The sequence below is a fragment of the Ambystoma mexicanum genome, chromosome 3p (assembly GCF_040938575.1).
Source record: "Ambystoma mexicanum isolate Mex_15411 chromosome 3p, UKY_AmexF1_1, whole genome shotgun sequence".
Classification (NCBI taxonomy): Eukaryota; Metazoa; Chordata; class Amphibia; order Caudata; family Ambystomatidae; genus Ambystoma; species Ambystoma mexicanum.
Genome location: NC_090925.1, coordinates 583,846,667 through 583,862,198, shown reverse-complemented (window position 1 = coordinate 583,862,198; position 15,532 = coordinate 583,846,667). Strand labels below are relative to the sequence as shown.

Sequence of the window (15,532 nt, the reverse complement as noted above, 5' to 3'; positions counted from 1 at the left end):
AGAGCGTCGTCGGTCCCCAACCCCAAAAGGCACGATGTCAGTCCTGCTATGGGGACTGTACATCCTGGCGACAAGGACGCACATTCTTCCCACACTAAACATAACCCCCGTTCTGTCTTTGACGAACAGTCGAAGCGTTCCATAGCACCAATGGGCACACCGGATAGTTTGGCGGTGCCCGCCGATCCTCATTATCGGCAGCCCTCCAACCGCAGGTGCGGCATGCGTCCGGGCAGTCTAAATCAAAGGGTGCTACCACCAATGTTCAAGCGACCGTCTAGACAAGAAGACGCCAACGCCGCACAAAGCCCCTGTTAGGCCAAAAACCACAGCACAACTGCCGGCCCAGTCCAAACACTTTGCTGCAACACTCGGTATTACCGAAAGCATCGCTAAGATCGTTTTGGCGGCAAATCAAGGAGAACGGTCTAAGGACTCGTTGAAACCTAAAGATAGGCCTAGAGACACGTCCAAAGACACGCAACAATCACCGGAACCTCAAAGACTTTTCACAGAGCCCTGTCTTTCTTCGACATTATATCAAAAATCATGACGTTCTAGAGAAGATCAGCTAGAAGACTTTTTCACCCCTAGACTGCTCTGGGTACTCATTATGGACCAGGGAGAAGTTTGAGGGGGTGTATGAATAGGTTGGAGAGATTTGTGGAATTCTCAGAGACGTTCACACCCAAAAGGCCTCAAGAGGAGAGCCTTTTTACTCCTTTTTATTATAGACCAATTCATTGAAGATGAATACCCCTTTGGGTGATCCCATTGACCCCACAGAGGGTTGGGAAGATGACCACGACCTTCTGGGGCATGCCTCGTTACGCAACTCTGGTTTCAAACCAGAAACCCAAGCTTTATTGATAAATAAGCCAGTGGAGGATATCCACTGTTTGAGGTGCTGGAAACAGCTAAGAAGGAACACAACGCCACGCCCTCAAGACAATGGATCAATACTCCCAGAGGCCTTCCCAAAGAGGGGGCAGTTCTCGATGTTCCTTTCGTGGCCAATCTCGCTTCCCTCTCAACCAATATGGCTCTGGAAATAACTAGTCCTCGCCTCGGGGAACCAGCGACGCCACCCCATCTCCCCCAAGAGGCCAATGACGTGGAAAAGGAAGGGGCTGGAATTCCATAGAATTCTGCCAGACCCCCCAATTCAGACCTCCACGATCAAGACTCCTGACGCCGAAACACCTGTGCATCCTGCTGCAAGAGGTCGAGATCATGCAGGAAAAGGGCGCCATAGAAGTCGTACCTCTTCTACAGGTAAACGAGGGATTTATTCAGTGTACTTACTTGTACCCAAAAAGGATCTTACCATGCGCCCTGTACTAGATTTGCACCCAGCAAACAAATTTGTCAAACCTTAAAATCGTATGGTCACTCTGCAGGCAGTAGTTCCCCCTGCTCACACAGGGAGACTACATGGCAACATTGGACATGAAAGATGCATACTTTCATATTTCAATGTTGCCAGCGCACAGAAAACACAGCAGATTCATGATAGAAGACAAAACACTATCAGTTCAAAGTACTACCCTTCGGCATTGCCTCAGCACCGAGGGTATTTACAAAGGTACTGGGAGTGGCACACCTGCACAGGCTATCCATCCCAGTTCATCCTTACCTCGACGACTAGGTCATAACGGGGGATTCCTACGGAACATGCCTGTCACTCAAAAGATGATAGACCTCTTATTCAGCCTGGGATTCTCAATCAACAAGAAGAAATCCAGCTTAGACCCCAGTCAAGTCGAGCAGTTCCTAGGGGCTCTAAATCGAACAAAGGCCAGCCTCGTCTTCCCCCTCCAACAAGAGATGTTTCAAATCCCTCAATATGTAGCCATTTGGGTTTTGAAAGGTACGCAAGACTATGTGACTGTTAGGAATGATGCTGTCCTGCATTTATTTGGCTTCTCACGTGCAGTTGCGCATGTGTCCAATGCAAGAGTGACTCAACAGCCAGTGGTGTCCGGACAGCGGACAATGGGACGATCTAGTGGTTGTCTTGCCAGCCCTCGTTCTTTCTGTGCAGTGCAGGCCGAGGGAAAACCTCGTGAAGGGAAAGTCCTTCACCACCCCACAGTAGAAGCTAATTTCACGAAGCCTCACAGGGTGTTGGCTGGGGGAGGGTAGATCGGGCGGGAATCACCTGCTTCAGCAGACAGCGCACAGCATTTGGTCCCCCAAATGTAGCATCCAACCACATACATCTGTTGAGCTGTTTGCAATATTCAAAGCTCTGAAAGCCCTTCAGACACAGGTGCAGGGAAAGAAGGTCCTAACAGACAGCACCACGGCCATGTACTATCTGAGCAAACAAGGGGGGCACTCGCACTCCAGGGCTGTCCAAACTGTCCCAGAACATTTGGAAATGGGCTCTCAAACTCATGTTCCTGTTGTCACGTGTTCCAGGGGAACATCTTCTGGCAGACTTACTCGGCAGAGATTTCCCACTACCCATGGAGTACGAATGGTGATTGCAGAAAGACATTGTCTCCAACGTTTTTGCAGAATGGGGCTTCCCAGAGATCGACCTGTTTGCTACTCTGGAGATTGCTCAATGCCAAGATTATGCCTCCAGGTACCCTCAGAACAGTCTCTGGATCACATGGTCAGGGAAATTTGTTTAAGCTTTCCCCCGACTCCCCTACTCAACAAGATCGTGCACAAGATGCACCAGGAACCAGTCACTATGATATTGGTGCCCCCAATTTGTCTTGCCAACCCTGGTTCACTCACCTGATGGAGAGATGTCTCTTCCCCCAGTGAACTACCTTGCCCATACAACATGTTATCTTAGGAAAGGGGAGAAACACTTCACTTGTGCCCACAAATTCTGAACTTAGTGGCCTGGCTTCTGAGGTCATAGAGTTCGGGCACCGCAGCTCCTTCAGAGATGCATGGACCTACTTAGAAAGGCTAGGAAACCTAACTCCCGATATTGGTGCTCCAATAAGTGGAAGTGCTTTCATGCTCTTGGAATTGCATCAGATGACAATCCCATAACTGCTCTCCTACCCACATTGTATTGTACTGGACTCAGACCTGATGTTGAACTCACTAAAGGTTCACTTAGCTGTTCTTTCAGACTACACTACGTCACAACAGGTGTCGTGGTGGAAGATACCAGTTAAGGCTTTCATGGAGGGAATAATAAGGATTTCGCCTCCGCCCCCATTTCTAACTCTTCTCCCGGATGGGACCTAAATGTGGTGTTAACTAGACTCCTGGGGTCTCCTTTTGAGCCCATTCATAAAGCAAGTCTTAAGGATCTTACCTACAAGACCACCGTCTTGATAGCTATCACCTCCATAAGAACTACAGGCCCTCTCAGTTCTAGACCCCCTTTGTTACAGTTCAGAGATGGTGGTTCTGCGCACTCACTATTGGTTTGCGCCTAAATTAATTTCAAAGTTCCATATGAACCAGTCCATAGAACTACCAACCTTCTTCCAGAACCCCTCCAACATGGCGGAAAGAAGCCTGCACACACTAGATGTACGCTAGGGATGTAACGGCATAACGGTATACCGTTAAAGATACCGTGAACCACTTAACTGAACAATAATAACCGTCACATTGTTAATACCGGTATACTGTTTATACCATAAGTGTGATTTTCAATCTGATTTGGAAAGGCTGCAGTAAGAAAGTGCTGCGCAGTCTTGGTCTTGCACTGTTGGATGTGCCATCTGCCAAGTAGTTTCAGTTGGAGCAGTTTTTAATGCCATTCCATAAACCACACGTGCCTGACACAAAATCAGTATGTTAGCAATAGGAAGAATAAATACAGTGCCAAGAAGGAAAAGGGTTTACTTTGGGTTGGCGGCTTTGAGGTTTATATATTTATAATGCATAATGTTTGCTAACCATATGACAATGGGGGACTTCCCTGGTTCTATCATTGAATTTACATATAAGTCACACTGCGAAATGCACTCATCTCTGTGGGTATTCCCTGCTGCCATACCAAAGGGTAAGATGTCTGTGATTACTGAACACCTTTTGGCCCGCAAGTAAAGCGTATACTACCATCAGCCTCCATTGATCTGTGGCATGCAGGTTATAAAGATGGCAACATGTTCATCTTCACCAGTACCCAGTGGGGGAGCTAAAAGCCTAAATGACCACTTAAGAAAAGCTATTCAGTTTGCTTTGCCAGTCGCAGCAGGGCCCACCCCCCCTCCGCCTCCTCTCCACACGTGTGTTTGCGTTTGGTGGAAGCAAGGGGTGGCATTTCAGTGGAAAGTATATTGAAAAGCCCAATTCTGGCCCTGGGTGCCTGGTTTTGTTTGTGATGATAAATTTGACAATTTATGACCTTTTAGAAAATATTTATTTGGATTGGTTAACTCCACCTGCTATACCACGATAACCATGATATACCGTCATTTGCCAAGAAGGTTATTGTACCGTCATAAAACTAATACCGTGACACCCCTAATGTACGCAGGGCAGTCGTCTTTTACCTGGAAAGAATTCTACCACTAAGAAAGACCAACCAGTTTTTCGTTTCTGTGGCAGCGGTTAGAGAGGGAGACCCTGTCTCCCAATCTACTATCTCAGTGTGGATTGTCAAATGCATTATACTTTGCTACACACTTGCTAAGAGAACTGCGCTTCAAAGCCTAGAGCTCCCTCTATTGGAGAGACACAGGGGCTTGCATAGCATTGATTGCAAATGTTCACCTAGAGTCCATTTGCAAATCGGCAACCTGGAATTCTATACACACCTTTACAAAACATTATTGCCTAGAGCCTCACTCTAGGTCTGATTCTCAGGTGGGACAACATCTTTTCAGTACTGTTCCTTCACACAACCCACCTCCAACTCCGGGTACTGCTCGCTAGTCTGTGCACATCATGTGATTCTAAGCAGATTACCAAGCATCAGAAGACCTACATTACTTTTGCAAAAGCATTTCTGATGATTGTATCTGCTTAGATTCACATGCGCCCTCCCTTCCTCACCGCTCGGATGGACGGAGCATCATTTCTTTTTTTTTTCTTTTTCTTTTTTCTCTGTACTCATGATGGTAATAAGGCCCCCTAACGGCAAAAAAAATGCAATCGGAGGGACCTCGATGCGTGGGGGATTTTTGGTACACTACACATCATGTTAGGGATAGTGTTACAGGCACGCCCATGTCGACATCCCCTTTGATTCTCGAAAGACGAGATGCAATACTCTGTGGTTACCACTGGATGTCGGACTATATGCACATCATGTGAATCTAAGCAGATCCAATCATCAGAAATGCTTTTACGGTAAGTCATGCATGTCATGTATGTCATACTTGCCAAGGAGGTAAAATGCACACGTCCACAACTCTCCTCCATATAATACGTCAGAATAGATTTTTAGCCACATGGACTTGAATACATTTATCAAAGCGGAATTTGCCACATTTTTGGTACAATCGCCTGAGCCTACCCAGACCAGTCCTTAGGCGGTGTTCTGCCATTGCTAGATATGCAGACCACTGGCAGTTGCTTGCAAACATAACACCCAAGTAGCAATATGAATCCTCACATTTAGATTGACCTTGTCTATACACCAATGATAGTTGGTTTCTTTTTTAGAAACCAACACAATGATCTTGGTTAGGTTTATACAATAGATGCCTAGGCGAGGCTGCAGGCCAGCCCCTTAGGGGTCAGATCTAGTAATACTTCTGCATCTGCATAAAGTAAAAAAGGGTATTGTACCCCATTCAAGCTTGGGGGGGGGGGGGGTGTGTATCAAATACAAGGACAGTATAAAATTGGATGCGAAGATGAACAAAAAGAGGGGCCAGGGGCACCAACGGACAGTCCTGACTCACTCGGGAACTCACTTGAGACTTCACTCGGGTGGCCTCTAACAGAGGCCCTAGTATCTGAGTATAAGCAGACGATCAGTTGGAGTAATGCAGATGGGACACCCAGTTTCTCAGTTTAGCCCATGGGTGCACAACATATGGCCCGGCAAGTTGCGGCCCGCCATGCTCTTTTGTCCGGCCCGCGAGGCACAAAGACTTTCCTAATGGAGGGCGGCCCGCGGCCGCCCTCCATTAGGAAAGTCTTTGTTGTCTTCTGGGCCGGACAAAACACTGGCCCTCATTGGCTCAGCACACACACGCACCACGTCGCTCCTAGGAGCCACGTAATGCGTGTGTGCTGCACCAATGGAGGGCCAGCACTACGGCTGGCGTGGTCCATAAGGCTTGATGCCGGAAGGCATTTCAGCCTTGGACCACGCCAGCCGTAGTATGATTCCAGCTTACCTGCCTGCCTTCCAGCACGTCACCGGTAAGTGGTGTGTCGGGTCTGTTTTGCTTTATGTTTGTATGTTGCGAGGGGGGGGGGGTCGGATGTGTGTCGGATGTTTGGATTTGAATGTATTTGAATGTATTTGTGTGCATGTTGAGATGCGGGGGTGGGAGGGTGTCGGATGTGTGTCGGATGTTTGGATTTGAATGTATTTGTGTGTATGTTGGGGTGGGGGGGTGTTGGATGTGTGTCGGATGTTTGGATCTGAATGTATTTTGTGTGTATGTTAGATGTGGGGGGTGTTGGATGTGTGTCGGATGTTTGGATTTGAATGTATTTTGTGTGTATGTTGAGATGCGGGGGTGGGGGGGTGTCGGATGTTTGGATTTGAATGTATTCTGTGTGTTGAGATGCGGGGGTGGGGGGGTGTCGGATGTGTATGAATGTTTGGATTGTAATATTTTTTTGTGTGTATGTTGAGATGCGGGGGTGGGGGGGTGTCAGATGTGTATGAATGTTTGGATTTTAATGTTTTTTGTGTGTATGTTGAGATGCGGGGGTGGGGGGGTGTCAGATGTGTATGAATGTTTTGATTTGAATGATTTTTGTGTGCTGAGTTGGGTGGGGGGGTTCGGGTCTGTATGGGTGCATGTTTGTGTGTGCGCTGAGTTGGGGGTGGGGGGGTTTGGGTCTGTGTGTGTTGATTTGGGGTGGGGGGGGCGGGTCTGTATGTTTGCATGTTTGAGAGTGTGCTGAGTTGGGGGGTGGGATTCGGGTCTGGTTGGGTGCTTGTGTGTGCTGATTTGGGGGGGATGGGGTTTGGAGTTGGGGGGTGGGGGGTTCGGGTCTGTATGGGTACATGTTTTGTGTGTGCTGAGTTGGGATTGGGGGTTTGGGTCTGTATGGGGCATAGTGTTTGGTTGGGGGTAAGGGGGCCCTGGGGCATAGTGTTTGGGGGATATTGGGGCCCTGGGGCATAGTGTTTGGTTGGGGGTAAGGGGGCCCTGGGGCATAGTGTTTGGTTGGGGGTAAGAGGGCCCTGGGGCATAGTGTTTGCTTGGGGGTAAGGGGGCCCTGGGGCATAGTGTTTGCTTGGGGGTAAGGGGGCCCTGGGGCATAGTGTTTGCTTGGGGGTAAGGGGGCCCTGGGGCATAGTGTTTGGTTGGGGGTGAGGGATATGGGGCATAGTGTTTGGTTGGGGGTGAGGGATATGGGGCATAGTGTTTGGTTGGGGGTGAGGGGGCCATGGGGCATAGTGTTTGCTTGGGGGTGAGGGAGCCATGGGGCATAGTGTTTGGTTGGGGGTGAGGGATATGGGGCATAGTGTTTGGTTGGGGGTGAGGGGGCCATGGGGCATAGTGTTTGGTTGGGGGTGAGGGGGCCATGGGGCATAGTGTTTGGTTGGGGGTGAGGGGGCCATGGGGCATAGTGTTTGGTTGGGGGCCATGGGGCATAGTGTTTGGTAGGGGGCCATGGGGCATAGTGTTTGGTAGGGGGCCATGGGGCATAGTGTTTGGTTGGGGGTAAGGGGGGCCATGGGGCATAGTGTTTGGTTGGGGGTGAGGGGGCCATGGGGCATAGTGTTTGGTTGGGGGTGAGGGGGCCATGGGGCATAGTGTTTGCTTGGGGGGTGAGGGGGCCATGGAGCATAATGTTTGGTTGGATGTGAGGGGGCCATGGGGCATAGTGTTGCACTCCCAAGAGTGAACCCAATAATAAAGCTAAAACAGGCACAGTTAGGAGATGTTCATCTTTGGCTTTTTGAGGAAGCCTGACTCAATGAAGGCCATACTCCTCTTGGGCAGGCCAAAATAACGGCATGTCCAATCTAGGGTCAATAAAATAATATATAAGTTAACTAAATAGAAATAAACTATAACAATGGAAAATGTGTAGTACAAAATGTAAGTTTGAAATGCAAATAAAAATCGTTACCCCTCAAACACATTCTTGTTCCATGTGTTTAGTACAAATTGGGGGTTTAAAAAGCCTCCTGCCACGCCCCGCCTACCGCCCTGCCCACATTTACTTTTCGGCCCACTATAGCCCTCATGTAAGGTACTTTCGGCCCTCTGTCAGAATCAGTTGTGCACCCCTGGTTTAGCCCGTAGTAGAGGTCGTTCAATGGACTTGAAGGCCTTGGCTAGAGCCAAAAAGCCTGCATACACTGCGCCTCTTATTGTACTTAATTATTTAAAACTATCGAAAGCACAAAAACATGGTCCATTGAGAACTCCTTCCTGACCCAAGCTTGACAAATGGGGAGAATCTTCGCTCCACCCTTGACTAAAGCCTGGTCAGGAGACAATGTACATTATTGAGCTACAGTTTAATCTACATTCAGCTTCCCCGCCACCCCCCCCCCCCCATACAGATCTGTGTTTTTTATTTATGATCTACTATAATTCATGTTGGGTTTTTCACGCTTCTAAATGCTTGCACTGGAACGTTTAGCTATTCTGAGAAACCTGAGGGTGTTCTCGTTTATTGACCCCCGGTGATCCTTAGTTTAGGTGGCCAGGGGAGGGCCATTGTGCTTAGATTCCCAACCCTGGGGGCGGACAAGCGAGGGAGGATCCCCTGGGCAGGGGGTCCTTGGGGACTGCAGGAGGAACGCCCTCTGGTGATGGTAATCCCAACCCAACCCCCCCCCCCGACACACCCCCCCCCCCCCCGACACACCCCTACCCGACATCCCCAGTCTTTATGGGATTGCCATCAGTCCCATCCTACCCGAGTACTTCCCCTTAAGGAAAAGAAAGCGAAAACATCCTGAGAAAACTCTGTCCCTCAATGCAAACAATTTGTAGGGGACACTACATCTCCCATACTGCTCCTTTCCCAACTGCGCTAGGTTTCCCCTGCAGCACATCCTAAACAGGGAAACTACAATCCAATGGACTGTCCCTACTAAGCTCCCTTCAGAGGAAAGATCAGGCATGTCACAAAGATAAATTAATTGAAGGTCAAGCAACCTTCCCTCTGATGCCACACCTGTAGCCTGATGCAGGTGTCTAAAGGGAGGAGGCTCAAACTCCGAGGGGGTGGTGAGCAAGACACAGCACAGGTAGGCTGCGTGGCTGAGAGCAGCAGATCATCCCCCAAGTGCTGACATTCTTGAATGGGTGGAAAACGTGAGACCAAGGACTGACTTGGGGGGGGGGGGGCTGGAGATGCTGGCGTGCTGTGGAGCAGGGGCGCCCTGCTAAGTCTGCAAGGCCCGGAAAGGAGGTGGTAAAGTTTGGAGGCCTCTGACCTTATTTCAACCCCCCCCCCCCCCACCCAAGTTGCAAGTGTGTTCGTTGTGCTGTAACTAGGCAGCCACCTGGGAGTCTCCCAGGGGAAGGAGGAAGCCTTACCCTGCTGGGAAGCCACACTGAGACTGTAGAGAAGAAAGGACATCTCCCGACTCTGGCCGTTAAGCGAGAAAGCTGGAAAGCCGGCTGGAGTCGAACCACGAGGGAGAGATGAATTGTTTAATGAGACTTTATTATCTATTCAAGTAGGGCATCTCTAGGCCCAGTGTTCAACTGTCTGAGAATCCAAGGTATATAAGAACGTAAGATTAAGAGCAATAGTGGTCGCACGCCAAGGGAGATATTGGCGCGGTTTCCAAATTCTTTCCAAGAGTCTATGCTTCAATGTAAACTCATTTGGATTCCAGGAAATGCAGAATTCATGTGGTCGAACGCAAACGAAGAATCAAATTAAATATATATTAGCTGAGCACAGTGAAAAGTAACACTGAAAGCATATGACCGTGAACCCCTATGAAAAGTGTCATGGAACTAGTCCAGTAAGCCGAGAAAGAGAAAAGACCGTGTGGGACTTGCAGTGCAACAGATTGTGTAAGGTTGAAGAAAAGAAGCTTTGAGTGAACTAGATTTGATCCAGTACGGGACTAGGAGAAAATAAAAGCCTGTTATGGAAAATAACCCAAAAAAGCAGGGCAGCCATAAGCTCTAGGCGCCCCGGGTTGTGTGACCGATCGTGGGTGGAACTGGCGGTTCAGCAACAATCCCTAGACCCAGGGGGAGCTAAAAGCTTGGGGAAGGGAGCCCCTTGCAAGTTGGTGTTGAACTGGGACGTCTGAGACCGACACGGGGGGGACCTACATGAGGTGTGTGCTGGAATGTCTGAGCCAGGCAGAAGCCTTTTTCTTCTGTATAAAGCCCATTGCAAATTATTTTTGTTGACCACTATGCCCTTACTTCAAGTAACACAAGTCACACCTTGCTGTTCTACATTACTTGTCGAACCAACCTTCCTTTTTGCTTAATCTGCCTAGCAGACTTGGTGAAGAATGCCTGGAGGTTTCTAATCGTGGCTTCATAATTAACCAGTATAAATTCAAAACCAAAACTAGGAATACAAATTGCTTCAACGTTGCACAAGATACATTATGGGTTTAAAGATGGTTCTTAAACATCACCCTAGTTTACCCTTTGTTTTGTCAGACCGATTGGGGGGTGGGAGGGTACTGTCCCCCCCCCCACCCCCATTGCACCACCATGTGGTTAAGTGGGTGAAGTACATAAGCGGCTTGTACTATCCCATTCTGGTGAAGTGCAGAAAATCTTTAAATTGTAGGCCAAGCTACAGCAGTTATCAGCATGTAGTCAAACCAAGAGAAACCTTTTGGTCTGGAAAATATGAACTATGCGGGCTGCTCAGCCCTATGTCTGCCATTACAAGCTCAGAACTATGCTCAAAATACGGTTGCCACTGATGGCATGCAAATAGATTCTCGTGTAATCAATAGGGGAATCCCCCAGATGGACTCAGCCCATAGATCTTCAAGCTCTCGCAGTGGCTCAAATTGCATGTTCGGATCTCCCATTACCAGGACACCAGTGTTACTTTGCCATAGGAGTCATGGGGAATTTAGTGTCACCTGCATCAAAGGTTTATTTGGGGGATTCCCAAATGGTCTACTATAGTTGTAAAACAAATGGGCTGTTTGTTAGTCCTGGTCGTTATTATAAGGTGTTGGACATCAGGGCACCAGTAGGATTGTCCACAATGGACCAGTTGATGCCAGAGTCCGCTCATGTTACTAGGCCACCCCATAGCCTTCAGCCTAGCAGCAGGGATTGAATAAACGCTAAATCTGGATATGACCTACTTTCATGACTCTTGGAAATGATGTTAAAGTCGTGAACGAACTCTAGCCAGCTAGGCGTGTCCAAATGTTTTTCTTTAGGCCTGCTATGTTCAGGACAGAACCTTTTCGGCCAAACCTAAATCAGTGGTGATAGTGGTGAGGGGAATCTTGTGGGGTCCTGGTACAGGCATTGAAGCCGTTACAAGAAGTCGATCCACGCCATCCAAACCACATTCCCTCCCCCTGTGCACTTTTAACTATCCTTCCAGCTCCTTGAGAACTCTGCATGTTAAATGGGAGATACCGCTCTCATAATAATGAGGGGGGGTGCATTTCAAAGGATATCAAACCATCCACCCATGGACCATTGGCCAATACTACCTGAAAACAATCACCACCCTGGGGCATCGGCCTTCAGGAACACCATGATCTCCTCTCGTATGATTGTGCACCCTATAACCGTGCACTGAAATGTTTAACCTTATTGACCAAGGACTCCTGAAGTTACCCTTGACCGGGGCAGTATATTACACACATGTACACACTGCAACTGTTTTTTTTATGAGGCGGCCTCAAGGCATTAAACATAGCTGTGCCATAGGTGATAGGTTGTCATTTGGGGGGGGGTCTTGTAGTTGTAAAACAACCTTAATATTACCATTTACACAGATTTAGACGCACATTAAACCTCTTATCTTAAAATAGATAATATAATACAAAAGAAATGGAGAAAACAGAAAAATAGCAGTTAAAAGGAATTATTGCACATTAGCAAATTATATAGTGATTCTATCAGGAAAAACAAAACCATTAACAATACATAAGCATGCTCATAATAAAGAAGGGATGGTATCATTATTAGATGTTCCCAAGATTGTTTCCATATTTCTATTTCTACCTCAGATCTATTTTAAGAGGTTATGACTTTTGCGATAGCAATTTGAACAGGAATCAGTTTAGCATAGTAGTGTTTTCCATAGATCATCTGAACTTAGTGTTTTTATACTGTTCAAAATATGGTTTGAACAACATAATTTGCAAGTTATGCAAGACAGGGCATTCAGATAACAAGTGTTGGAGTGTTTCATGAAACGTTTGGTTGCAGCAAAATCTGCAAAGGTTTTTCCTGTGCAGTTAGTTGCTGTCGTCGAGCTTTCAGATCTCGGGTTTTGCAAAGACCTAAATGAAATTGTAGGAAGGTACTACGTAATTTTGAAATTTGAGAAGGTAAAGTTAGTAGATCTCTCTTTCTTTTCTATAATCGGGTTTTCTATGCACACATTTTTTTTTTTTACTTACAAAGTCCTTTTTACTTACGTCCATCATGTTAATCCAATCGGATTGCCTTAATTTGCTTTTGGCTCTTGTTGGATTTGACATTGAGTCCCTCTGAGAAATTTTGCTGCAGCCATTACAGATTTCACAGGTTGCCTCCATTGTTGTGGATAAAAATACTTTGAGTCAAGCATGTAATTTGCTAATTTAGAAATTAGCATCTTGGAGCTTTTACAAGGCTAAGTTTTCTATATAGTGCTATTAGTTTCCATGTGCTCGTGATATATCGGGCAGGGATTCCTAGTTCATATCTCATGATACACATTGGTTGACTTTTTGATAAGGTAAGCACACGTTTCCAGTAAATACCCTCAATGTTGGTCCAGAACTGTTCAGATTTTAAAGGTTTAGTTTCGGTACCGTAAAGAATTGCTGTGACTTTCTGCATATAGAATGTGATTGCAGTCTGATAGCATTTCCCATGTTTTACTTGAATAATTAAAGCTTGGGATGTACTAGAAGTCATCATAGCCCATAGATCAATTTAAGTAGGGTTCGTCTGTCAGATTGTTGATACTGACTCCAAGATATTTATAAGCATCTATAACTTCAATTCGAGAGTTGCCTAGGTGCCATTTAAGCTTAGTTGAGTTTGGGAGTTTCTTATGCGAACAATATAAAACTTTAGGTTTCTCAGTGTAACATGTCATGTGCCACATATGTCTGCAGGGCCATCTTCCTCATGTCCTTTGAAGACGGAGGGCCTATTTTATCCACTTGCACCGAGTGGCAATAATGGGCTCTTTAATAGGCATGGCTCCTAGATTTGGCATGTGAGTGGACGCGCCAGTCGGCCTGCCATGCTGGTGGATTTGAGTTGCGTGTCTTGGTGGCATCATTGATGGACTTTGACCAATGCCTGCCTTTTGGTTAGTTGAATTTTTTGTGAGGACTGCCTCGGTCTGCATTACCGACTTGCCTCCCTTCGCCTGCCGGCACCTTGGAGTCTGTACCAGCTGCTTCAGTGACCATTAGATGGGTACACTCATCCCCCACTCAGGCTGTCCAGTTTATCCCTTCACTAAAGCTATCAATTCCTGTACACTTATTTCACATGTGAGGCCTCCAGGGCCAACTGTTCTAGGTCAAAAGATCTAGTTAAAGAAATCGAACAAAAAAACCCACTATTCAGAACACTGTGACCGCACAAAGCTGTCTTTCTAAATCAAACTGTCAGCCGCAGGGGGCGACAGGCACACCAGAACCCGGGACAGAAGGACGTGTTGTGTGTAAAATGGCGTGATGAGGCGGGGGATGGAGGAGGATTTCTAGCAAATGCGGCAAGAGGGTGGGAGGTGGAGGACTGAAGGTGTGGGGGTGAGGGAGTTGAGAAATTTCTTTTTTGTAGGCCGCCTAAAATCGTCTGAAAATAAAATCATTCTTTTGGTCAGGCGGCCTAGAAAAATCAATTGCATAGCACCAGGGCCAACTCCACTGTGGGGGATTCCCTCTATGGGGATATCTCCTTGAGTGCCTAGTGATGCTTACCCACCTTTATCCCAAACCAAGGGATCCTAGGATAAAGCCAAACATGACGTTTCTTCCTTGGAACCTTTAGTAACCAATAAGTACATAATAATAAAAGGAAGCCTTAGTTGGTTATCTGATATGGGAAGATGACATGAGCACTAGCTTCTGTTAACCGGCTTCCTGTGGTATTTTTTTTGTTTTGGTGCTGTCAGTCTCTCAAATATGTGCAAATCTAATGTTGTTTCATCAAACTTAGAGTATTCTCTTGTAGCCACTGCAGAATTTCCATGTTCCACTGGTTTGTCAGGACACATGACTTCATTAAGTGCCAGTGGCTGAAATACTGCCATTTATATGCTTGAGGGTTTTCCTCCCTTACTACCAACAATTCAGGATTTGCCAAGGTGGAATTGTTGGAAAATCCCCTGTTTCTTGCCATGGTTATGTATTTACAACCAGTTTTAATGTAAATGAGGAAGAGTGAACTTTATTGTGCTCAACCTACCCTAGACTACCATCTCCTTCAACGAAACACTATAGAACTGCTGCCTACTGGCCAAGTAGACCTAGAATTAATGCGGTTCAGTGCATAAGGTGCTGTGCAAATTCATTTTTTAAATTTTTTTTTTATTTTTTTTTTCTTTTGATTTTATTTGGATCCAATCGGAACAATGTAGGCATGTTCTCTTCATTGTGCCCAAACCTTCTGTTATTTTCATCAATTATGGTATTTCTCAAAGGCTGGAGTCCAACTCGGCCCAGATTTGTTGTCCTTTCAAAAATTGCTGTTAACGGCAGCAATGGGTCGTGGGGGCTGGGGGGAGGTCAACGTGAATACATTACCCGATATTTTATTACTCTTTCAGGCGCATAGTAGTACTCTACATTAAATTGTTCACCAGCAATGCTCTAAACTTGAATGTCCAGTTTATGAAGGTGACGATGGTCAGCCATGAGAGTCCTAGTTAACGCCCACAATAGCTGGAATGGTTCGCACAAAGGATTGTAAACCACAAAATGTTATCTGAATAATCGGGCAGCCTGATTTCTTGGTCCTTACTGCTTGTGCCTTTTATTGACTGGCATTGTCCCATTTCTTAGACCAGGTTGCAGTGGTAGGTACTAAAGCAAGTATGAATAGCGAGGACGCCCCTCTGTCTCATCCCTCTCACGAAATTAAAATCTGGTACAGACTTATTGCTAGGATGAGGCTTATTTGGCTGTTTGTGTTTGACTTTTATTTTAACACTAGGGTTACTGCTAGTAACCTAGCAGCATTGCTTTCTTTGGTTAATTAGCACTGTATGAATTGATGCAAAAGGCTCTGTTGGCAGAAAACACAGGTGAACTTGCAGTTTT

General features: G+C 46.6%; 1 protein-coding gene across 4 annotated transcripts in view; it reads left to right on the top strand.

Moving 5' to 3' along the window:
* The window catches only part of OSER1 (oxidative stress responsive serine rich 1), a 94,018-nt gene that overhangs the window by 77,285 nt on the left and 1,201 nt on the right, over nucleotides 1–15,532 (top strand). The gene's annotated exons all lie outside the window — the stretch shown is intronic.